Source organism: Bos indicus, chromosome 9 (genome assembly GCF_029378745.1).
Source record: "Bos indicus isolate NIAB-ARS_2022 breed Sahiwal x Tharparkar chromosome 9, NIAB-ARS_B.indTharparkar_mat_pri_1.0, whole genome shotgun sequence".
Lineage (NCBI taxonomy): Eukaryota > Metazoa > Chordata > Mammalia > Artiodactyla > Bovidae > Bos > Bos indicus.
The window spans coordinates 19,307,284-19,333,138 of record NC_091768.1 but is presented as its reverse complement, the minus strand read 5'-3'; the positions used below and the strand labels follow the sequence as shown (position 1 = coordinate 19,333,138).

General features: G+C 40.4%; 1 long non-coding RNA gene across 2 annotated transcripts in view; it reads right to left on the bottom strand.

Annotated features, from left to right (window-relative positions):
* LOC139184882 (uncharacterized) overlaps positions 1 to 25,855 on the bottom strand; it is a 105,010-nt gene that overhangs the window by 78,860 nt on the left and 295 nt on the right. The gene's annotated exons all lie outside the window — the stretch shown is intronic.

Below are 25,855 nucleotides of genomic sequence, written 5' to 3'. Positions count from 1 at the left end.
AATAAGCCTTGGGCATTTCGTGAAAGCACCTGGAAAGATAAAGTCCCCTGTGCTTTTCAAGCCCAAAAGCAAAGTGCATTTACTCAATCATTTTATCAGGGTGAACTGGAGAGGAAGCAGACGTAATTACACTTAACCTCTGTTAGTGTTTGCACGTATCCTGTAACATCCTCCAGTTTACTTTAAATAATCTACAGATTACTTATAATACCTAATACAAGGTAAACGATATGTCAATAGTTGCTTGCACATGGCAAATTCAAGTTTTGCCTTTTGGAACTTTGGGAGTTTTTTTCCCAAGTATTTTTGATCCATGGTTGGTTGGTTGAACCTGCACTGCAGAAGAACCTATGGATATGGAGGGGTGACTGTGCTCTGAAGCCATATGATGAATTTCTCTTAGGATGACCATTTCCCTTAGTAAACAGCTAACTGACTGCCCATGATAGATTTTTTTTTCAGACTTATATTCCAGTCTCTATTGCAATATTGTCTTATGCAGGAGTGGAACCATGCAGAGAAAGGGAAAGTAATCAAATTCAATAACATGCATGTTACAGGAAGAGTACAAGGTCTGTCATGCGCCTTCAACTTTGCAAGTCAGTATAGCACTTTCATCATGAATCAGCACTATGTGCTTCTTTAGATTTAAATTCTCAGATCTGGATCTGGATTGAGTGGAGAGGAAAAAGGCAGCTCAGGAGGATATATCTGGGGAATAAAGGAGGAAAGCAGAGTGTGTTTCTAAGCACACGGGAGGGTTTCTATGTTCACTTTGGCACAACATAAGTAGCTTGGATTTCAGATTTGCTGCCTTCAAACTCTGTCTTAGATTTTATGACTTCAACTGAATAGGCAGAGAGAGAAAAACCAAACCAAATCAACCAACCACCAAACCAAGTTCAGGAGACTAAATGAACAACCAATAAACAAAGGGTTTCCTGATAGAAACTTATCTTAAATTCACAAGACTTAAATTCATAAATTCACAAGACAGCCTGGACTCCCACTACATCAGAATTTGATTCAAATGGAAAATATCTTCTAATCAAAAATTTTAGGACTTCCCTGGTGGTCCAAGGGTTAAAAATCTACCCACCAATACAGGAGACCCGTGTTCAATTCCTGGTCCGGGGAGACTCCACATGCTGTGGAGCAACTAAGCTGGTGCACCACAAATATTAAGCCTGTGCTCTAGAGCCCAGGCTACTACTGAGCTCACACGCCAAAACTACTGAAGCTCGTGCGCCCTGGAGCCCATGCTCTGCAACAAGAGTGGTCACCACAATGAGAAGCCCCGCAACCAGAGAGTAGCCCCTGTTCGCCACAACTAAAAAAATGCCCTCGAGCAGCAACAAAGACCCATCGCAGCCACACATAAAAATAAATAAGGCATAAATAAAAAATTTTAAACATATATAGAAAAACCTGAATAAACTTTTTTGCCAACCTTATACTTAGATTCAATACTTTTCAAAAAATTTCTGTCCTTGCTTTACCTACCCTTGTTTACATTGTTGAAGTATTTTAAAGTAAATCACAGCCCCGTATCATTTTATTCCCATATATACTTCAGCATGCCTCTCAAAAATCGGGGATATTTCTTTTATAACAACCAGGCCACTTGGGTAATGCTTTTGATGACAATTTGTCACTTAAGAATAAAATTTGTATTTACTGTTCATTTATACTCTGCTACACTGCAAACATGGGTATGAGAAAGAGAGATGAAACTAAAAAAAAAAGAAGTTAAGACAGCAAAATAAAGTCAGGAATGAAAGTACTGAACCAGATATATGGAAGGTCTGATCCTAACCCTCAACCTATGAGGACTGAATAGGTTTTTCTATCCAGTGCCCAAAAATGGGTAAACAGCACCACTGCTCTGGAGAACACAGCTTTCCCTCTCTCCAAGGTCTAGGATGAATTTCTCTTAGATATCTTCGTGAAGAAGGCACTGTGAGATTTACTGGATAATATAGTTTACAAAATCCCCGTAATAAATATAGAAGAGGTTCTGTGCTCCTTCTGAATCCTGGTTGCAAACCAAGGCATAGCACCCAAGTCCAGGGGAGAAAAGTCATCCAACAAAGACCCAGAATGCTGGTCTGGTGGCCACCCGCCCCAGGTACTGCATCAAACCCACGCATGTCAAATCATCTTTCATCTCCCTCAGACTTCCACTGACCCAATATCCCCAGTAATAACACGGCCTTCATTTTAAAAACTTGAATCCAGCTGTTATTACTCTTAAGCGCTATTATCCAGAGCCACTGACGTGATGCCACAGGCGTCTTCACACCCTTTCATCGTTTGTGAATTTGGCCCAGCCTCTGGATTTTCCCCTCCTGTTGTTCGGGAGGGTTGCAAATGCCAAAAGCAATCAATCTGCAAAGCAAATCAATGTGCAGAGCCGTCAGGGGGAAGGGCTGACCCTGCGGCTATCTGCCTTTCTTTTTGTTTTTGTTTTGAAAGAACTGCAGAGCTCGGTCTTTGGATCTGATGACCAGAATACCCATGCACTCAAGGAGCTGTGTCACTCCAGCTTTTTTTCCCCCCCTGCTCTCACTGGAGGCTAGCTTCACTGAGTTTCCAGGCTGCAGGAACAGCAGTCCTGCTCTGTCACCTTGGTGACCAGTGGCTCCAGCATCCTCTGCTCCTTCTCACCTGCAGCCACCACTGCATTGGTCCTCCGTAAGCGCTCTGGCGCCCCAGCATTCTGCTACTTACCATCAATATCTCTATGGAGGGTGCAAAATGCAATTTCTTTATGTCCTTTAGTGTGTGACACAGCTCATCTGCTTTTAAAGATTTCCTCCTGGCTTCTGCTAACAGCCTTTGCTTGCTTCCTGCAGATCTATGCATCACATGGCTAAATAAACCTGTTTGATGTTGCCAGCTCTCAGGAATCCAACCAGAAAATATACTGAAATCAGATAGTTAGGTGAGCTGACATCAAGGAACAATGAGGAAAAACTCTCTCAAGAAATACAAAGAAATTCTGAATGTACAAATAGTTTCTTGTCAAACTAAAAAAGAAAGGAAAGAAAACATTAAAAGTATTCAGGGAAATTTGAACCTACCTTCAAAGGTAAAATATGCCCTTATTTTTCTGAGTATAACATTTCTATGTTAAAATTGTAGCAACAAATTCAAGTAAAAAATGTCTTTGAAAATTCCATTTCACGAAAGCATCACTGTATGTATTTAAACTTTTCTTTTCCTAATGAAAATTACTGCAAACAGCACGAAAAATGTTGATGCAGAAAACAGAATAAAAGTGATGGATGGTCTTAAAAGAGCAGAGAGGTACAAATGTTCATGAAATGCTATGCTCAAATGACTAATGTTAACATTTAGGTAAAATTATTCCATTTGGCAAGAAAATAAGTAAGATGCTCACAGAATAACACATAAATAATAGTAGTAGGGGAGATAAAGTAGGAAAAGTCAGTAATATTTCTAGATCATTTTAGGAAGTTGGCAGAGTGATTATCTAATGTTCAGATTAAAATGTTTAATATTGCCGACGAACAGAAAGATAAAATCTTTATTTATCCAGTACATTAAAAAGAATTGTTGGGTGTTTTGTTGTTGGTGGCCTACAATAGTCAGATCATGATCTCCATTTCCTGTGACACTTCACAGAATTCTTAATTCTTACTCTTTTTCACTCTCTCCCACATATAGCCACCCAACCTTATTTTTAGACTTCTGTTTATGATTAACGGTATTTTAAGTTTCCTCAATGCAGCCCTTTATTTGGAGTCTTTATCGCTGGAAGTCTAGTTGAATCCTGTTTTCCTTTTTCCTTCAGTCATTTGCTCTCCTAAATTCCAGAAGAGCATGCATCTCACATGTGCTTCACCATCGCTCCATTTTAATTAAAGGTGCCTTGTTAGCATTGTTTTCAGAACCCAGGAAGTTATACCACCATATAATCAAGGAATTCACGGTGAAGTTTTAAGAATGTGAGGCTAACCTGCAGAAACTTGCTGGAGGAGAAGTTCAAGCTCTCTATTAAAGAACAGGAGGGGTTTCAGTTTTGAAAGGAAAGAAGGCTGCTCCAAAGGGAAAGAATGATATGGAAAGCAGCTGGCAGCAGAGGGGAAACAAACCTGGGTACTAGAGGCATGTCTGGCAGACAGAGGGGGTAGAAGCAATTTTTCCTTGCTTATAATGGATGGTTATAAAAAGCATACTGCTGACAAAGTCCAGTACAAGTTCCGGAAGGTGTTGGATTCGACATGCCCTCTTTGGTTCCAGTGGGGGAAAGCAGGGCCATCCACCCACTGAATGGCTTCAAAACCACACCAGAAGAAACAGGCCCCCGAGATCAGGACTCATGAGGAGTCCCTCTGGGAAAGGTCTGGGTATGATTAAAGTGTTTGGTAATGAAATGTTCCACACTACTTTATATGTATCACTGCATTGGCTACCCAACCCTTCCGATGCACAGAGCCCTTCTGGAACCCATCAGCAGCTTCGTCTACCATCTCTGGCTCTTTTTCATCCTAATTTAGGGCTGGCAATTCTTAATTGCCTAAATCTATCCGGGGAAGTCTTGATACACAAATCACAGATGGGTTGATTTGTGGTGGGACAAAATTACTGTTTTCTTTCTAGTTTAAATTCTCTTCTAAATATCTGTAAGAATCTATGCTTGGGTCATTCTTTATATAAAGTAGTAGCATATTACAGGAGGGGAGATTCTTAAGGACCCAGTTCACCTGTAGACTCACAGATTCTGAGATTGGAATACTTAAAGAGAGGAATGAGGGTTAGACAAGGGCCTTTAATTCACTATTTGATAACTTAATTTGTAGTATTAAATAAAGGTGAACACTCTCTTAAAAATTAAGCCCTAAATTCTTCATATTCTTTTTTTCCCAGTTTTATTGAGATATAGATGACATATAATACTGTGTAAATTTAAAGTGTGTAATGTCACTGTGGGCATATACCCAGAGAAAACTCTAATTCAAAAAGATACATGCACCCCAAGTTTCACAGCAGTGCTATTTACAATAGCTGAGACATGGAAGCTATCTAAATGTTCATCAACAGATAAATGGATAAAGAAGATGTAGATATTACCCATTAATAAAAAGGAATGAACTAATACCATTTGCAGCAACATGAACGGACCTACAGATCGTCATACTAAGTGAAGTACGCCAGACAAGGACAAGTATCATATGGTATCACCTATATGTGGAATCTTAAAAAATGCTACAAATGAACTTATTATCAAACAGAAGTAGACTCTTAGACATAGAAGACAAACTTCTGGTTACCAAGGGGAAAGGTTGGGAGGATAAATTAGAACTTTGGGATTAACATATACATACTACTGTGTATAAAATAGATAACCAACAAGGGCCTACTATATAGCATAGTGAACTGTTTTCAATATCTTATAATAACCTATAATGAAAAAAGAATCTGAAAAAGAATATATATATCCACAAATGTGCCTAACTGAATCTCTTTGCTGTACACCTGAAACTAATATAACATTGTAAATCAACTATACTTCAATAAAAAATTTTTAATGTATATAATGTGATGATACACATACGTGTTGCAAAATGTTTACCACAATAAGGTTAGTTAACACATAATTAACTTATACAATTATGATCCTATCGTTGTTGCTATGGTAAGAATGCCAAAGCTCTACTCTTACAGCAAGTTTTTTTAATAAAAATTTATTTATTTTTGGCTGTCTTAATTGCAGCATGCAGGAGATTCATTGCAGCACGCGAGATATTTCGTGGTGGCATGCAGGCATCTCTCTAGTTGTGCCCTGCGAGCTCCAGCGTGCATGGGCTTTATAGTTTGCAGCATGTGGGCTCAGTAGTTGTGGCGTATGGACTTAGTTGACCTGTGGCATGTGTGGTCTTAGTTCCCAACCAGGGTTCGAACCCACATCCCCTGCATTGGAAGGCAGATTCTTAACGACTAGACCACTAGAGAAGTAGCTCACAGCAACTTTCAAATACACAAGACACTACTGTAACCTATAGCCACCAAGCCACATATTTGATTTCCCAAATTTATTCATCCTAAAACTGAAAGGTTGTGCCCTTGACCAACATCTCTCTATTCCCCCCACTACCCCTAAGCCTATGGCAACCACCAATCTGCTGTCTCTATGAAATGGATGTTTTTGGATTCCACATATAAGTGAGGTCATAGAGGTATCTCTTTTAGGTAGTGATTTTCACTTCCTTCAGGTATACACCTAGAAGTGGAATTGCTGAATCATATGGTAGTTCTATTTTTAATTTTTCTGAGGAAACTCCATATTGTTTTTCATAGTGGCTGCACCAATTTGCATTCCCAACAACAGTGTGCCAAGATTTCCTTTTCTCCACATCCTTACCAGCATTTGTTGCCTCTTGTCTTTTTGATTACAGCCATTCTATCAGGTGTAAGTTGATAACTCATGGTTTTGAGGTGTATTTCCATAATGATGAGTAATGTTGAGAACCTTTTCATATGCTTGTTGACCATTTTTTATGTCTTTGGAAAAATGTCTATTCAAGTCCTCTGGCCATTTTTTAATTGTTTTCATTTTTATATTTTTGCTATTGAGTTTTATGAGTTCCTTATATACTTCTGATGTTAACCCATTATCAGATACACGGTTTTCAAATATTTTCTTCTAATCTGTATATTGCCTTTCATATTGACTATTTCTTTTGCTGGGCAGAAATATGTAGTTTAAAAGTCTCACTTATTTTTTTCTTTTGTTGCTTCTGCTTTTGGTGCCATATTAAAAAATTCATTGCCATGACTGATGTCAAGGAGCTTTTCACCTATGTTTTCTTCTGGGGGTTTTGGTTTAGGTCTTATAATTAAGTACTTAATCCACTTTGAGTTAATTTTTGTGAGTGATGTAAAATAGGGGTTCAGTTTCAATCTTTACATGTGGATATCCTGTTTCCCAAACATTTTCTGGTTTTTGGCCATGCCACACAGCATTTCACATGCTAGCAAGGTCATGCTCAAAATCCTCCAAGCTAAGCTTCAAAAGTGTGTCGACTGAGAACATCCAGATGTACAAGCTGGATTTAGAAAAGGCAGAGGAAAGAGATTAAATTGCCAACATCCGCTGGATCAAAAAGCAAGACAATTCCAGAAAAACATCTACTTCTTCTTCATTTGCTCCATTAAAACCTTTGACTGTGTGGATCACAACAAACTGTGGAAGATACTTAAGGAGATGGGAATAACAGATAACCTTACTTGCCTCCTGAGAAAGCTGTATACAGGTTAGGAAGCAACAGTTAGAATTGGACATGGAACAATGGACTGGTTCAAAATTGGGGAAGGAGTACATAGGCTATATACTTGCACCCTGCTTACTTAACTTCTACGCAGAGTACATCAGGTGAAATGCTGGGCTGAATGAAGCACAAGATGGAATCAAGATTTCTGGGAGAAATATCAGTAACCTCAGATATGCAGATGACACCACCCTAATGGAAGAAAGTGAAGAGGAATTAAAGAGCCACTTGATAAAGGTGAAAGAGGAGAGTGAAAAAGCGGGCTTAAAACTCAACATTAAAAAATTAAGATCATGGATCTCTTCATGGCACATAGATGAGGAAACAATGGAAACGGTGAACAATTTTATTTTCTTGGGCTCCAAAATCACTGCTGATGGTGACATCAGCCATAAAGTAAGAGAGGCTTGCTCCTTGGAAGAAAAGCTATTACAAACCTAGACAGCATATTAAAAAGCAGAGACATTACTTTGCCAACAAAGGTTCATACAGTCAAATCTCTGGTTTTTCTAGTAGTCATGTGTGGGTATGAGACTTAGACCATAAAGAAGGCTGAATGCTGAAGTACTGATGCTTTCCAACTGCAGTGCTGGAGAACTCTTGTGAGTCCCTTGGACTGCAAGAAGATCAAACCAGTTGATCCTAAAGGAAATCAATTCTGAATATTCATTAGAAGGATTGATGCTGATGCTGAAGCTCCAATACTTTGGCCACCTGATGCAAAGAGATGACTCACTGGAGAAGACCCTGATGCTGGGAAAGATAGAAGGCAGGAGGGGAAGGGGATGACAGAGGGTGAAATGGTTGGATGGCATCACTGACTCAATGGATATGAGTTTTAGCAAGCTCCGGGAGATGGTGAAGGACAGGGAAGCCTGGCATGCTGCAGTCCATGGGGTTGTAAAGAGTTGGACATGATTGAGTGACTGAACAACAACTCAGCATGTGGAATCTTAGTTCTCTAACTAGCAATCGAACCCACACCCCCTGCAGTGGAAGCTTGGGGTCCTAACCACTGGACCACCAAGTGGTCCAAACACCATTCCCCCAAACACCATTTTTGAAGAGATTACCTCTCCCCACTGGGTATTCTTGGCTCTCTTGTCAAACATTAGGTGACCATGTACGGCTGCATCTATTTCTGGGCTCTCTATTCTGTTTCATTAGTCTATCGATCAGTCTATTTTTATGTCAGTACCATACTGTGTTGATTACTACAATAATCAAAATCTACAGCTTTGAAATCAGGAAGTGTGAAGCATCAACTTTGTTCTTTCTCAAGATTGCTCTGACTATTTGAGATAGTTTGTTGTTACATACGAATTTTAGGATTTTTTTCTATTTCTGTAGAAAACGTCAATGGAATTTTGATAGAGATTGCCTTAAGATAATTTGGATAGTATGAATATTTTAACAATATTAACTCGTGATCCATGAACACAGTATATTATTCCATTTATGTGTGCCTTCAATTATTTTCATCAATGTTTAATAGTTTTGATGTATATATATTTCATTTTCTTTGTTAAATTTATTCCTAAGTATTTTATTCTTTTCAAGCTACTGTAAATGGGATCTTTTTATCTCTTTTTCAAATAGCTCTTATTAGTGTACAGAAATGCAGCAAATTTTTGCATGTTGATTTTGTATTCTGAAACTATCAAATTCATTTATTGGGTCTCAGAGTTTTTCAATGGAGTCTAGGATTTTCTTTATACAAGATCATGTCATCAGCAAATAGATAATTTTATCTCTTCCTTTTTGATTTAGATGGGAATTTTATTTTTCTTTCTTTCATTTCCTTTTCTTGCCTTATTACTCTGGTTAGGACTTCCAGTACTACACTGAATAGGAGTAGTGAGAATGGGAATCTCTTTCTTGTTCCTGCCCACAGTGGGAAAGCTTTCAGCTTTTCACCACTGAGTATGATGTTAGCTGTGGGCTTTTCATGTATATGTGTGTGCATGCTAAGCCACTTCAGTTGTGTCCAACTCTTTGTGCCACCTGGGAACCCACATGGGCTTGTCATATATGTCTTTAATTAACTTATTTTTCTATTGAAGGATAACTGCTTTACAGAGTTTTGCTGTTTTCTGTCAAACCTCAACATGAATCAGCCATAGGTATACATATATCCCCTCCCATTTGAACCTCCCTCCCCATCCCAACTTTCTGGGTTGCTACAGAGCCCCTGTTTGAGTTTCTTAGCCATACAGCAAATTCCCATTGGCTTTCTATTTTACATATGGTAATGTAAGTTTCCATGTTACTCTTTCCATACATCTCACCCTTTCCTCCCCTCTCCCCATGTTCATAACTCTATTCTCTATGTCTGTTTCTCCACTGCTGCCCTGTAAGTAAATTCTTCAGTACCATTTTTCTAGATTCCATATATATGCATTAGAATACAATATTTATCTTTCTCTATCTGAGTTACTTCACTCTGTATACTAGGTTCTAGGTTCATCCCCCTCATTAGAACTGACTCAAAGGCATTCCTTTTCATGGCTGAGTAATATTCCATTGTGTATAGGTACCACAACTTCTTTATCCATTCATCTGTTGATGGACATCTAGGTTGCTTCCATGTTCTAGCTATTGTAAATAGTGCTGCAATGAACAATGGGATACATATATCTTTTTTAATTTTGGTTTCCTCAGGATATATGCCTAGGAGTGGGACTGCTCGGTCTTATGGTGGTTTTATTTCTAGTTTTTTAAGGAATCTCTATACTGTCTTCCACAGTGGCTGTATCAATTTACATTCCCACCAACAATGCAAGAGTGTTCCCTTTTCTTCATACCCTCTCCAGCATTTATTGTTTGCAGAACTTTTGATGATGGCTATTCTGACTGGTAGTTTGAACATTCTTTGGCATTGCCTTTCTTTGGGATTGGAATGAAAACTGACCTTTTCCAGTTCTGTGGCCACTGCTGAGTTTTCCAAATTTGCTGGCATACTGAGTGCAATACTTTCACAGCATCACCTTTCAAGATTTGAAATAGCTCAATTGGAATTCCATCACCTCCACTAGCTTTGTTCGTAGTGATGCTTTCTAAGGCCCACTTGACTTCACATTCCAGGATGTCTGGCTCTAGGTCAGTGATCACACCATTGTGATTATCTGGGTCGTGAAGCTCTTTTCTGTACAGTTCGTCTGTGTATTCCTGCCACCCCTTCTTAATATCATCTGCTTCTGTTAGGTCCATACAATTTCTGTCCTTTATCGAGCCCATCTTTGCATGAAATATTCCCTTGGTAGCTCTAATTTTCTTGAAGAGATCTCTAGTCTTTCCCATTCTGTTGTTTTCCTCTTTTTCTTTGCATTGATCGCTGAGGAAGGCTTTCTTTATCTCTCCTGGCTATTCTTTGGAACTCTGCATTCAAATGGGAATATCTTTCCTTTTCCCCTTTTATTTTTACTTCTCTTCTTTTCACAGCTATTTGTAAGGCCTCCTCAGACAGCCATTTTGCTTTTTTGCATTTCTTTTCCATGGGGATGGTCTTGATCCCTGTCTCCTGTACAATGTCATGAACCTCAGTCCATAGTTCACTAGGCACTCTGTCTATCAGATCTAGTCCCTCATTCTATTTCTCACTTCCACTGTATAATCATAAGGGCTTTGATTTAGGTCATATCTGAATGGTCTAGTGGTTTTCCCTACTTTCTTCAATTTAAATCTGAATTTGGCAATAAGGAGTTCATGATCTGAGCCACAGTCAGCTCCCGGTCTTGTTTTTGCTGACTGTATAGAGCTTCTCCATCTTTGGCTGCAAAGAATATAATCAGTCTGATTTCGGTGTTGACCATCTGGTGATGTCCATGTATAGAGTCTTCTCTTGTGTTGTTGGAAGAGGGTGTTTGCTATGACCAGCGTTCTCTTCGCAAAACTCTATTAGTCTTGGCCCTGCTTTATTCCGTATTCCAAGGCCAAATTTGCCTGTTACTCCAGGTGTTTCTTGACATCCTACTTTTGCATTCCAGTCCCCTATAATGAAAAGGACATTTTTTATGGGTGTTAGTTCTAAAGGTCTTGTAGGTCTTCATAGAACTGTTCAACTTCAGCTTCTTCAGTGTTACTGATTGGGGCATAGGCTTGGATCACCGTGATATTGAATAGTTTGCCTTGGAAACAAATAGAGGTCATTCTGTCTTTTTTGAGATTGCATCCAAGTACTCCATTTGGACTCTTTTGTTCACCATGATGGCTACTCCATTTCTTCTAAGGGATTCCTACCTGCAGTAGTAGATATAATGGTCACTTATTTCACATGCTAGTAAAGTAATGCTCAAAATTCCCCAAGCCAGGCTTCAGCAATATGTGAACCATGAACTTCCAGATGTTCAAGCTGGTTTTATAAAAGGCAGAGGAACCAGAGACTAAATTGCCAACATCTGCTGGATCATCAAAAAAGCAAGAGAGTTCCAGAAAATCATCTATTTCTGCTTTATTGACTATGCCAAAGCCTTTGACTGTGTGGATCACAATAAACTGTGGAAAATTCTGAAAGAGATGGGAATACCAGACCACCTGACCTGCCTCTTGAGAAACCTGTATGCAGGTCAGGAAGCAACAGTTAGAACTGGACATGGAACAACAGACTGGTTCCAAATAGGAAAAGGAGTACGTCAAGGCTGCATATTGTCACCCTGCTTATTTAACTTATATGCAGAGTACATCATAAGAAACGCTGGGCTGGAAGAAGCACAAGCTGGAATCAAGATCGCTGGGAGAAATATCAATAACCTCAGATACACAGATTTTTTATGGCAGAAAGCAAGGAAGAACTAAAGAGCCTCTTGATCAAAGTGAAAGAGCAGAGTGGAAATGTTGGCTTAAAACTCAACATTCTGAAAACTAAGATCATGGCATCTGGTCCCATCACTCCATGGCAAATAGATGGGGAAAAAATGGAAACAGTGACAGACCTCTCTTGGGCTCCAAAATCACTGAAGATGGTGACCACAGCCATGAAATTAAACGACACTTTTTCCTTGGAAGAAAAGGTGTCACCAACCTAGACAGCATATTCAAAAGCAGAGACATTACTTTGCCAACAAAGGTCCATCTAGTCAAAGCTATGGTTTTTCCAGTAGCAGTGTATGGATATGAGAGTTGGACTACAAAGAAAGCTGAGAGCCAAAGAATTGATGCTTTTGAACTGTGGTGTTGGAGAAGACTCTTGAGTGTCCCTTGGATTTCAAGGAGATCAAAGCAGTCATTCCTTAAGGAAATCAGTGCTAAATATTGATTGGAAGGACTGACACTGAAGCTGAAACTCCAATACTTTGGCCACCTGATGCGAAGAACTGACTCACTGGAAAAGGCCCTGATGCTGGGAAAGGTTGAAGGCAGAAGGAGAAGGGGATGACAGAGGATGAGATGGTTGGATGGCATCACTGACTCGATGGACATGGGTTTGGGTGGACCCCTGGAGTTGGTGATGGACAGGGAGGCCTGATGTGCTGCGGTTCATGGGGTCGCAAAGAATCGGACATGACTGAGAGACTGAACTGAACTGAGGCTTGATGGATTTCATTACTTTTTCTATAACAATAATGGATTTTTTAATGGTGTAACTGTTCATGACGTTCTCTCTATTGGGGTTCTTTTCTATAGTGCTGGCAATCGCTTCCATAGAGTACCAGGTGTATTGAACCTTAAAAGTCTTTATGACCCCCTGATCTAGAGGCTAAATTAGAGATGTGTGTGAGGGTAACTAGGCCACTTCAGCACACTTGGTGTTGAACTCGCAGAGTTCTGGCTGCCCAAGGGTTGAAATCAGAAGAACTTGAAAGGCAGTTTCTTACTGGCAAGGTAATTCTTGTCTTCAGGGACAAAGCCCTGATGGACCCAATCCAGAAGAAGTGTTCTTGTTGTCAAGGCCTTTTGTTGTAGAACCAAAAGACCAGCAACTGGTGTTGTTTTCTCTTCATGAATGAAAGAAGAGCAACTTTATAGATAAAGGCAGTCCTGATCATAAACCCAAATACATTTGTACAAAATTGAGTCAGTTTCTCCTATCCTGCCTTAAATCCTAGTGCTTGCTTCTCTTCCTTACTAATAAATGTCCTTTGTAGCATTATTCTTCCAGAATAAGCCTCTTTCCTCTGCATTAAAATCTCATCAGGCATATATCCCAGATATCCTAATGACTTTTTTGGCTCTTGCTGCAGGTTTTGACTGAAAGTCTATTTTGTCTGATTCAAGTATAGCTACCTCTACTCTCTTTAGTTTTTAATTTTAATAGAATACATTTTTCCATTTATTCACTTGAGCCTACATGTGTTTTTGAAGCTAAATTGACTCTGTTGCAGACAGCATATAGCTGGGTTGTTGTTGTTTTTTAATACTTTCATTCACTCTGTGCAATTTGATTGGAGATTTTTATCTATTTACATTTAAAGTAATTACTGCTAGGTAAGGATGGAAATACCTCTTGAGAAACCTATATGCAGGTCAGGAAGCAACAATTAGAACTGGACATGGAACAACAGACTGGTTCCAAAAGGAAAAGGAGTACATCAAGGCTGTATATTGTCACCCTGCTTATTTAACTTATATGTAGAGTACATCAGGAGAAACGCTGGGCTGGAAGAAGTACAAGCTGGAATCAAGATTGCCGGGAGAAATATCAATAACCTCAGATATGCAGATGATACCACCTTTATGGCAGAAAGTGAAGAGGAACTAAAAAGCCTCTTGATGAAAGTGAAAGAGGAGAGTGAAAAAGTTGGCTTAAAGCTCAACATTCAGAAAACGAAGCTCATGGCATCTGGTCCCATCACTTCATGGGAAATAGATGGGGAAACAGTGGAAACAGTGTCAGACTTTATTTTTTGGGGCTCCAAACTCACTGCAGATGGTGATTGCAGCCATGAAATTAAAAGATGCTTACTCCTTGGAAGGAAAGTTATGACCAACCTAGATAGCATATTCAAAAGCAGAGACATTACTTTGCCAACAAAGGTCTATCTAGTTAAGGCTATGGTTTTTCCAGTAGTCATGTATGGATGTGAGAGTTGGACTGTGAAGAAAGCTGAGCGCCAAAGACTTGATGCTTTTGAACTGTGGTATTGGAGAAGACTCTTGAGAGTCCCTTGGACTGCAAGGAGATCCAACCAGTCCATTCTGAAGGAGATCAGCCCTGGGATTTCTTTGGAAGGAATGATGCTAAAGCTGAAACTCCAATACTTTTGCCACCTCATGCAAAGAGTTGACTCATTGGAAAAGACTCTGATGCTGAGAGGGATTGGGGGCAGGAGGAGAAGGGGACGACAGAGGATGAGATGGCTGGATGGCATCACCAACTTGATGGACGTTAGTTTGGGTGAACTCCAGGAGTTGGTGATGGACAGGCAGGCCTGGCGTGCTGCAATTCATGGGGTCACAACGAGTCGGACATCACTGAGCAACTGAACTAAACTGAACTGAAAGGACTTACTATTGCCCCTCTTGTCATTTTTGGGGGGTGGGGGCTGTTTTGTAGTTTGGTTCTTCCTTTCTTCCATTCTTGCTGTCTTTCTTCATGAAATGATGATCTTCAACAGTGGTGTGCTATGATTCATTTCTCTTTCTCTTGTATGTAGTTACTGCAGGTTTTTGTTTTGTGTTTAGTTTATGCCTTACTTGAAGCCTGTTGCACATATAGCAGTGTTTTTTAAACTCATGACAATTTAACTTTGATCATACACACAAACTCTTATCTTTTATTTTTCTTTCTCATGTTTTATGTTTGAATACTTTGTCAGGAACTTTCTGTATCTCCATTTCTTTGGGGCTAGTTACTAGAGGTTTACTATATTCCTGTGAAATCATGTTTCTCTGATTCTTCATGATCCTTGTAGCCTTGCATAGATGTCCTACACACTGGAAGAAGCAGTCGTCTCTTCCAGACTTGCTGGACTGACTTTGTAAGAAATGACTTGTATGTGTGGGTGGGGCATGCTGAAGAATTCTGTGACTCCAGGTTTCATGATGCAGGGCACCAAGTGCTGGGGTGTGTGCTGGCACCAGGTCTTGGGGGGCATGCTGGCTCACTGGCTCAGGCTATAGGGGTCCACACCATCTATAACTGCATAGTGCTTAGGGGTCACTGCAGGGTTATCTACAGATTTTGCAAGCGATGTTGTGGTTCTCAGCAATGCTTTGAGCTCCAGTAGCTAGGGATTGGGGCACACAACAGCACTGGCCACAGCTGGTGGAGTACACACACTGAGCTATGAGGGACTGCTGCAGGCAGGCAGGGACTGACTGCAAACAGACACTCAGTGCTGGGTCCAGGGCCAGCAGCAAAGGCCAGGCCTAGCTGTCAGCACACTGGCTGCTGTCGGCACCCTGCCTGATGGTGTGGACTACTCGGCTTCACAGTCTTCCCTGGAAATGCATGTGGCAGTAGAGACCAGTGCTGTGCAAATGCACAGGTGGAGGAGCTAGCCCTGAGCGCGTACACAACAATGGTGTGGTTGGGCCGAGGCGGCCGTCTTGTCCTCGCACAGCTGCAGAGGCCTGAGCTGCCAGTGTGATTTCTGGGCTCTGGTGGGGGCAGGGAGAGGGGGGAGCTGGGTGGCACTCAGGTGGCTGGTGTCAGCCAACACAAATATCTACAGGGTAAAAGTGAGAGTGTCAGTTCCCCAGTCGTGTCAGACTCCTTGTGATACTATGGACTGTAGCCCGCCAGGCTCCTCTGTCCATGGAATTCTCCAGGCAAGAATACTGGAGTGGGTTGCCAGCTGGTGAAATCTGCAGGTGGTCCATGGTAGCTCTATTGGCCTTTGAAGAAATCAATGGCAAAATTACCCAGGTCACCAGAAACCTCAGTCTCTCTCTTGCTCTGGGGCTAATGCTAGTATCCCCCACTTTTCTTCCTTGTTTTGAGTCATCTACACATCTCAGTCTTTGAGTGGGATGAAACTGAAGTGCAACTTTTGTGTAGTGCCTGGAAGGCTGGGGAAAGCTGGTCATTCATGCTGCTCTTCCTTTTCCTGCAAGGAAAACTCTTTCTGGTTGGGGAAGTTCCCTCTTGGTGCTGAGCAATGCCAGCTCAGGAGCTGGGATGATGCAGCCAACTCTGTTTCATATAATGTGTATCAATGGAAAAGAATGCGCCTGCCAATGCAGGAGACGCAAAAGAGGTGGGTTTGATCCCTGGGTCATGCAGGTTCCTTGGAAACCCACTTCAGTATTCTTGCCCGGAAAATTCCATGGACAGAGGAGCCTGGTGGGCTACAGTCCATGGCATCACAAAGAGTTGGACACACCCGAGCACACACACACACATATATAGATTTAAATTTTTTGTTCATGCTGTGCAGCATGTGGGATCTTAGTTACCTGACCAGGGATCAAACCTGGTTTGGGAATGTAGTGTCTTAACCACTGGACCACCAGGGAAGTCCCCATATTATATATTTAAAATAAGAAAATAAATTTTTATTATTCATGTAAAGTCATGTTTTCTATGTTTTCTAGGCATCAAATAAATATAGACAGTGAGGTCATTTGAACAAAGTAATGTAATCTATCGGAGAAGGCAATGGCACCCCACTCCAGTACTCTTGCCTCGAAAATCCCATGGGTGGAGGAGCCTGGTAGGCTGCAGTCCATGGGATCGCTAAGAGTTGGACACGACTGAGCGACTTCACTTTCACTTTTCACTTTCATGTATTAGAGAAGGAAATGGCAACCCACTCCAGTGTTCTTGCCTGGAGAAATCCAGGGATGGGGGAGCCTGGTGGGCTGCCATCTATGGGGTCGCACAGAGTCGAACACGACTGAACTTTAAAAGGGATATTATTTTCATAAATAGAGGGTAAGCAGGGCAATTTTGAATTGTATTAAAATAATATTTAACATTGTATGAATCAGGAATGCCAACGTTTATATGTGATGGAATCAACTGTGGATAACTACTGTGTTTAAATTATTTAATCTCCTGTTGGGGTCATAACTAGTTTGTCTGTATAAGACTTGTCCCTTAAACAAACAGAATTTCAGGAAGGAGAATAACAAAAAAAAAGTGAAGCTTTCCTTCTGTCCCTTTTTGTGCCATTATTTTCAAGTTTTCTTCTTCACTGTGTTGCTAAAACTTCTTAAGCAGACTTCAGAACTCTTCTGGAGCTATTTTTGATCAGGGGTAGCTGTCTTACTGTTGATCTTTGTGGGGGACCAGAGGCAGAGAGCTCTAGCTTAATTGTTTGCTGCTCTCAGGAAGGACAGAGTCCCTCTCCGTGGAATCCGACACCTGGTAGACTTCATAGTGACGTCAGTGCCTGCAGACTTTGGTAAGTATCCTGGAACATCCAGTTGTTTCAAGGGGCACTCTCAAAGTCTTCATGGCCCCAGATGGATCTTCCTTAAGCCCAGAACCACAGCTCCAACTGCTTCACCAGCAGTAGATAATCATCTGGCATCACTGGAGGTCTGTAAGACTGTCTGTCTTCCAGAGAAAACTCTATCAGTTTTTCTGCCATTTTCCCAGTCAGCCAATATCAAGGACATTTATGTCTTGGTTTGAAATGAATAGCAAGACACAGGACCATTATTTTAGATTCTGGGCACCATTCCAAAAATATAGGAATTGGTAATGATTCTCTCAAGGACGGGTTTCTAAGTATTGCAGGTGTCATTTAGATGACATGGCTACATAGCCTGGGTACATATTTATAGCTGAAATAGTAAGAGATTTTATACCAACTCCTTTCAGAATTGGCCTAGTAAGGATTCCACTTACATATCCTACCAGTTTGGGTAGCAATTCTTTAAAAAGAGATTGCTTCTAAGATGCTCAGTCATGAGAACCGATGTCAGCTATGCTAACTTTGGTCAGAATATCCCATCTCTTATTTATTTATATTTTGGATATTTTTAATTTATTACTTTTAACTTATTACTTTATATTGAAGTATAGCCAATTAACAATGTTGTGGTATTTTCAGGTGAACAGCAAAGGGACTCAGCCACACATACACATGCATCCATTCTCCCACAGACTCCCCTCCCATCCAGGCTGCCACGTAACATTGAAGAGAGTTCCCTGTGCTATATAGTAGGTCCTTGTTGGTTACCCATTGTAAATATAGCAGTGTGTACATGTCGATCCCAAACTCCCTAACTATCCCTACCCCCATTCTTCCCCCCAGCAACCTTAAGTTTGTTCTCTAAGTCTATGAGTTCATATATATAAGTTCATTTGTACCGTTTCTTTTAAGACTCCACATATAGGGATGTCATAGTATATTCTTCCTTCTCTATATGACTTACACTATGACAATCCCTAGGTCCATTCATGATGCTGCAAATGGCATTATTTCACTCTAACAACTGAGTGAGAATATCCTGTCTTTTAGTACCAGATGTGTTTGAGCTGTGCACAGTTGTTACATGATTCAGCCATCCTAATAATCCTGTATTCATTCTTCCTGCTCCACCTCTCTTAATGGCCACTGATGAAAATGACTCAGATCTGTCGCCCACCAAGTCTGCGTTCCAGCTGCCGGGTTTCTATCACGTGATCAAGACACTGGATGTGTCTGGATCCCAAGGGCCTTTCTCTGTCCTAGACATTCCAATCTAATCACTCTGAAAAACATGCAAAGCAGTAAATGCCACTTTAATTATAAGCTTGCTCCCACTGGATTAGACTCAAAATAAGCATGCTTAAGACAAAAATTCGATCTGAAAGACAAAATGAGTGACGGAGCTTCTCAGAGAGGAGTTCGTTTTTATTTCATGAGTAAGTGATTTTCTTTTCTCATTCTTATTTTAATATTCCCATTTCCACTATATGGGCTTCCCTTTTGGCTCAGATGGTAAAGAATTCACCCACAACGTGGGAAACCTGGGTTCGATCCCTGGGTTTGGAAGATCCCCTGGAGAAGGGACTGGCTACCCACTCTACTATTCTTGGCTGGAGAATTCCATGGACAGAGGAGCCATGGAATCACAAAGAGTAGGGCACGACTGAGTGACTTACACTTTCACTTCCATTTCCACTATAAACCTATACCATCATCCCATACATTGTTTCTGAAGTAGTTCAGTTTCCTTTTTACTTGACTTTATCATTCTGGTCTCACTTCAGGGCATCCCAAGTTCTGGATACAGATCTAAGCATTGCAGAGAAGCCCTGAGAGCAGAGGCTAGTGAGCAATGATGAATACTGGTTTCAGAGTTAGACCTGGTTTCAAATTCTGGCTCTAACATTTCATTGTAGTATAATTTGCACAGGGTATTTACCTTTCCACACTTCAATGTCCTCAGTCATAAAATAGGAAGAAATCATTTATTTCTATGGAGTGGTTTTCAGGATAAATGAACTAATAGAGGTAATACCCTTGGCAAAGGGCCTGGCAAATGCAGTAACAATCACCTGACAGATGCTACTTATTTTTGGAATCACATATTTTTATTTATTTTTAAATGTTTGTTTTATATTGGAGTTTACCTGATTTACAATATTGCGTTAGCTTCAGGTATACAGCGAAGTGTTTCAGTTATACATACACATATATCTATTCTTTTTCAGATTCTTTTCCCATATAGGTGATGACAGAATATTGAGTAGAGTTCCCCGTTGATGCTATTTATTGATATGATTAGGGGGATGCTCACCAGATCCATGTGTAAATTGGAATCAGATAGAGTTCAAATACCAAATCTGGCTCCTGAGGTTGCAAAACCCTGGGCCAGTTGTTTCATTTCTCTGTACATGGCTCTTTTGCAAAACAGGGATAAAAACATCTATCTCATTTCCGTGTGCTGTGTTGAATAATACAAGCTTCTTTGAAAAGATAAATGTCAGACTGTATGTGCATAGACAAAGTGACTACTGGATATCTTTGTCTGAAATACCCTGGAAATTAGAAAGAAACACGACCATCACCTTATAAAGGTTTCCAGTGACAGGTACTCTTGTTCCATCCTCATGGCCATAAACAATATCTTCTACTCAAATCATATAGTATTAGTAAGACTTTTTACTTTAGGTGAGGTTCTCTGACATGAGAATGAGAAGGGGTATGAACAACTTTTCTCTGCTTTGTATTCCTGCTACAGATTCAGCCTACAGGAGGAGGGCGGCCCATGAAGCTCTCCTGAGATTGAAGCTGATCAAAGACTCCAGAAACCACAGGGGTCTATGGTGGATCATGCTGAAGAACCAAAAACCTCAGCTGTTCTGAAAATGAGATTCATTTTTCTAGTCAGAAGATATATAGAAGAGAGCAAGTGAACTGTTTATTTTACCACTAGCTAAGGGCTTTGTGATGGGAGAAGGAAATGGCAACCCACTCCAGTGTTCTTGCCTGGAGAATCCCAGGGACGGGGGAGCCTGGTGAGCTGCCGTCTATGGGGTCACACAGAGTCAGACACGACTGAAGCAACTTAGCAGCAGCAAGGGCTTTGTGAGTGAGTGAGGAGTCAAAGTCTCCCAGTCAGGTCCGACCCTTTGCGACCCCATGGACTCTATAGTCCATGGAATTCTCCAGGCCAGAATTATTGGAGCAGGTAGCCTTTCCCTTCTCCATGGCATCTTTCCAATCCAGGGATTGAACCCAGGTCTCCCACATCGCAGGCAGATTCTTTACCAGCACCAGGGAAGCCCCAGGAATACTGGAGTGGGTAGCCTATCCCTTCTCCAGAGGATCTTCCCGACCCAGGAATCGAACTGGGGTCTCCTGCACTGCAGGCAGATTCTTTACCAACTGAGTTATTAGTCACCTGCATTTTTGTCCCCAGTTGGTTGCTACTGCTCTCTGGGGGGTGGGGTGGGATGGGGAGTGTGCTTTCCCCTACTCACATCATGTTTCATGTGACTTGATTTGACCAGGGAAACATGAGCCATATGCCACTTCCAAACAGCAGCTTTAAGAGCCACTAGTAATACCTTGTTCCTAGGAACTCTTTCCAAAAATCCTCTCAAATGATCTGTTTATGTGGGGCAAGGTGTACAGGGTTGGTCACTGGACTTGACTGATCTTTTCTGGGCGGTGCTACAAGATAAAGCACAGTTTGTCTAGCTTTTCACTTCAGGACACAGAGACATGCTGTCCTCAAGCTTAGTTTCTAGTCAATGCACATACATACACACATGCTCATGCCCTTTATAAATATATATATTTCTAGATTGCTGAACAAATTCCCCTGTCTTTTATCTTTTGCAAGATAATTGAACTTCTTACTGCAGTTGGAAAATGTGGTGCCAATGATACTGTACTAAATGAAAGAATTTCATCAACTTCTAATTAGAAATTGAATCACTATGTGAAGAGCATAATAAAATAGCCTGTTTCTCGTCATCTATGACATAAATTGGTTCAGGGGAGACTTTATTGAAAGTATAAGATTAAAAAGCTCTCATTAAATTTGTTTTTAAAAAGACCTCCCTAAAATCAAAACCACAATGAGGTACCATCTCACACCAGTCAGAATGGCTATCAGAAAGTCTACAAACAATAAATGCTGGAGAGGGTGCAGAGAAAAAGGAACCCTCTTACACTGTTGGTGGGAATGCAAACTAGTACAGCCACTATGGAGAACAGTGTGGGGATTCTTTAAAAAACTGGAAATAGAATTGCCATATGACCCAGCAATCCCACTGCTGGGCATACACACCAAGGAAACCAGAATTGAAAGAGACACGTGTACCCCAATGTTCATCACAGCACTGTTTATAATAGCCAGGACATGGAAGCAACCTAGATGTCCATCAGCAGACGAATTGATAAGAAAGTTCTGGTACATATACACAATGGAATATTACTCAGCCATTAAAAAGAATGCATTTGAATCAGTCCTAATGAGGTGGATGAAACTGGAGCCTATTATACAGAGTGAAGTAAGTCAGAAAGAAAAACACCAAACAGTATACTAACATATATATATATATATGGAATTTAGAAAGATGGTAATGACGACACTATATGTGAGACAGCAAAAGAGACACAGATGTAAAGAACAGTCTTTTGGACTCTGTGGGAGAAGGCGAGGGTGGGATGATTTGAGAGGGTAGCGTTGAAACGTGTATATTATCATATGTGAAGCGGATCGCCTGTCCAGGTTTGATGCATGAGACAGGGTGCTCAGGGCTGGTGCACTGGGTTGACCCTGGGGGATGGGATGGGGAGGGAGGAGGGAGGGGGGTTCAGGTTGGGGAACACATGTGCGCCTGTGGCTGATTCATGTTTATGTATGGCAAAAAACACTACAATATTGTAATTAACCTCCAATTAAAATTAAAAAAAAACAAAAAAAGACCTCCCTAACTGCTGGACCAGCACTGGCCAAAAAAACTTTCTATAACGACAGCAGAATTCCTGGGAGGACCAATATGACACCCCCTAGCCAATGTGGCTAGCAAGCACCTAGAATATGCCAGCACCACTGAGGGGCTGAATTTTAAATTAATTAATTTAATTTATGGTTAAAGTTAAACAACAACATGTGGCTGGCAGCTAATAAATCAGATAATGCACCTTAGACCCTAGGATGGAAAAGTATCTTTTCCTAATAATTGAACTACTTATTCATGTTACTATATGTGGCATTAAGGAACATATAAGAACATTTCATATATATAAGGAATGTATATATATATACATACACACAAACACACAAACTATATATATATATAAAAAATACATATATAGAGTTCTCTCTCTATGCAAGTAACAGACAATCTTGCCTTTTTACATTCAGGTATCACGTGGATTCACAAAATATTGATTATTCTATTTTAGACTCATGTGGGTTCTCTCAATAGAGATCTAATCCAGTTTTATGGAGCAAATGTTACAATAAAGCATTTCCCCAAGATAGTCCCAATATGCATAAGGCTAGTACCATATCCTAGAATTATGAGTCAAGATCATTCTTATTTAGTCCATTCATTGATCTAGAAATAACCACACCTGAACTATCCTGACCATTTCCAATATTATACTCCCAAATCTCTATACTTTAGCTTTTCATCTTTGTATTGGAAATTAGGCTCCCAAGTTCTTCAAACAACCAGATTTTAGTGGCCCCAGTCATTGAACTGAAACTGCACTGTATTTTCATCTCAATAGACAATTAAATAAGGAATTTATGTTCCTAGTTTTCAAAGGAGTCATCTTACTGCAGAGATGTAACATTCAGAGAACTACTGTAATTGTTAAGACCACAGGATTTGGAAAATAATAATTCCTGATTGTGAGGATATAATTATTTGGGAAGGCTGGAGGCTGATGTATTATTCAGGATACTTGAACACTGGCTCTTTTTACTTCCTGTGGCTATAGCCTTCCTGGTGGACTTTCTCAGAGAGCAGAGGCCAGGGAAATGCTTGCCAAGACATGCTGCATTGGTCACTGCCTCAGAGAGGTTCTTTATCCTTGGCTAATTAACTAAGACATTTAATCTATTCTTAATGAGGGTGTGGTGTGTTCTCTTCCCCTTAATTATAGAGCAGCAGAAAGGCCTGGATCTACTTTCTAGTGACAGTGTGAGAATTAATTCATCTGTAGGACTCAGCCTAGCATCTATTATCATGGCCCCAATCAATGATTACTGATGTCATTTTGTTCTTACTGAGTTCTAAAACTGACATGTAATTTTACTCAAAGGAAAAAAGTTTCTAAGAAGCATAAGATATTTTGGAATAAAGTACAGTAAGTCCCCTACATCCAAACAAGTTCCATTCTGACAGTGCGTTCGTAAGTCCAACAAAGTTAGCCTAAGTAACCTACTAACACAATCAACTATATGGTACTGTACTGTAATAGGTTTATAACATTTTTCACACAAATAATACATAAAAAACAAACACAGAAAATAAACATTTTTAATCAAACAGTAAGTACCTTGAAAAGTACAGAACTATAGTACAACAGCTGGGCACGTTCGCATTTTTGAATGTTTGTAACTTGAAGGTTCGTCTGTAGGGGACTTACTACAAAAGACTATTCATTAGAAAGACATAAAGCTACAATAAGTATCTGGACACCAAAAGTAGCCCTCAATGCAAGGTTGTATGGTTTTCTACTAAAAAACCAAATGTAACAGGATGATTAAGTTAAAGATTAGCCTCTCTTCTACAGACAAGCTAGGCTGACCTTTACTCACCTGAGAAAACAAAGTTAATGGGAGGATAGAAGGAAAACGGGCACACTGAGATTTCCATAGACTGTACGTGGTTGCTTCTGGGCCAGACTCTGGAATTTCTCCCAGACTTCATCTTTCGTTTCCCTCTGCCCAATTAGGATGTATTCATAAGGCATCTGCCCTATGAGCAGTGAGTCCCACACGAAGCTCCCTGATGTGTGGCTTCAGGGATTTTCCCTGCAGAGGAGAGGCAGACGAAAGAGACGAAAGGTCCTCACGTCTTCCCCTGATAGACAAGAGATGCCACCAAGCAGGAGTGACACACACAGGGTAACACACTGAGGCAGACTGTCTTAACTTGGAAACTAAGTTGGACCATTTTGAAAATGTATCAACTGTGTCCACACTACCCTGAAAGAGATCATCTATTTTCCAAAATGACTGACCAGCTTCAGGACCCAACTTAAGCAATGAAGAATTCAAATCGAATCCCAAGAGAAATATTAAAATATGGGACCAGGGATTTTATGATGTTTCATGAAAGCTATCTACCGATCTTATATGGCTTATATCTAATATAAAAGAAAAAAAGTCATGATTATTTATTTCTCAAAATATAAATACAGCAGGGATTAGAAAGAGTAGATTTATCAGGAATAGGTTCTGTATTTGTTGTGCCTTTATTCTCCAGGGGAAATGTAAGACTGCAGTTTAAGCATCAACTTGATTGCTTAATGATGGTGAACATTTAAGAATTTGCTCTGGAGGAAATAAAGTGGAAATTTAAATAGTGTTGCAACTCACCCTTAGTTTGGGTTTTCACTGTCTATTTCCAAATGAGGACACGAGTGAATCCTAATGGGGGAACTGCCTGGACTATATTATATTCAGACAAGTCCTCTTTTTACTGACTCTGTAGATAACATGCTGCTTTAATTGCAGAGATGGCTTTGTTTTTAAGCTGTTAGTCTTTAAAGAAACTTTCAAGTTTCTCTATTTGGCACGTAGTCTTATAGTCCTTGGATGCAAAATGTCTACATGTGCCTATAGACACAGAAATACACTTTATGTTTACCAAACAGGACAGCAATTTATTCCAAGTTTCCTCTAAAAAAGTATTTACTCTCCTCATTGCTGATCATATATACTCCTTCCTCTTTGCCAGAATTTCTGAACCCCAGCAAAGGGTCTACTATCCTATCAGATGAGTCTTTTTAAATTTTAGGGCATATACACGTGCTGAAAGTGAAAGTGAAGTCGCTCAGTCATGTCCGACTCTTTGCGACCCCGTGGGCTGTAGCCTACCAGGCTTCTCAGTCCGTGGTATTATCCAGGCAAGAATATTGGAGTGGGTTACCATTTCCTTCTCCAGGGGATCTTCCCCACTCAGGGATCAAACCCCGGTCTCCTGCATTGGAGGCAGAGGCTTTAACCTGTGACCCACCAAGGAAGCCCCTATACATGTGCTAGAAATA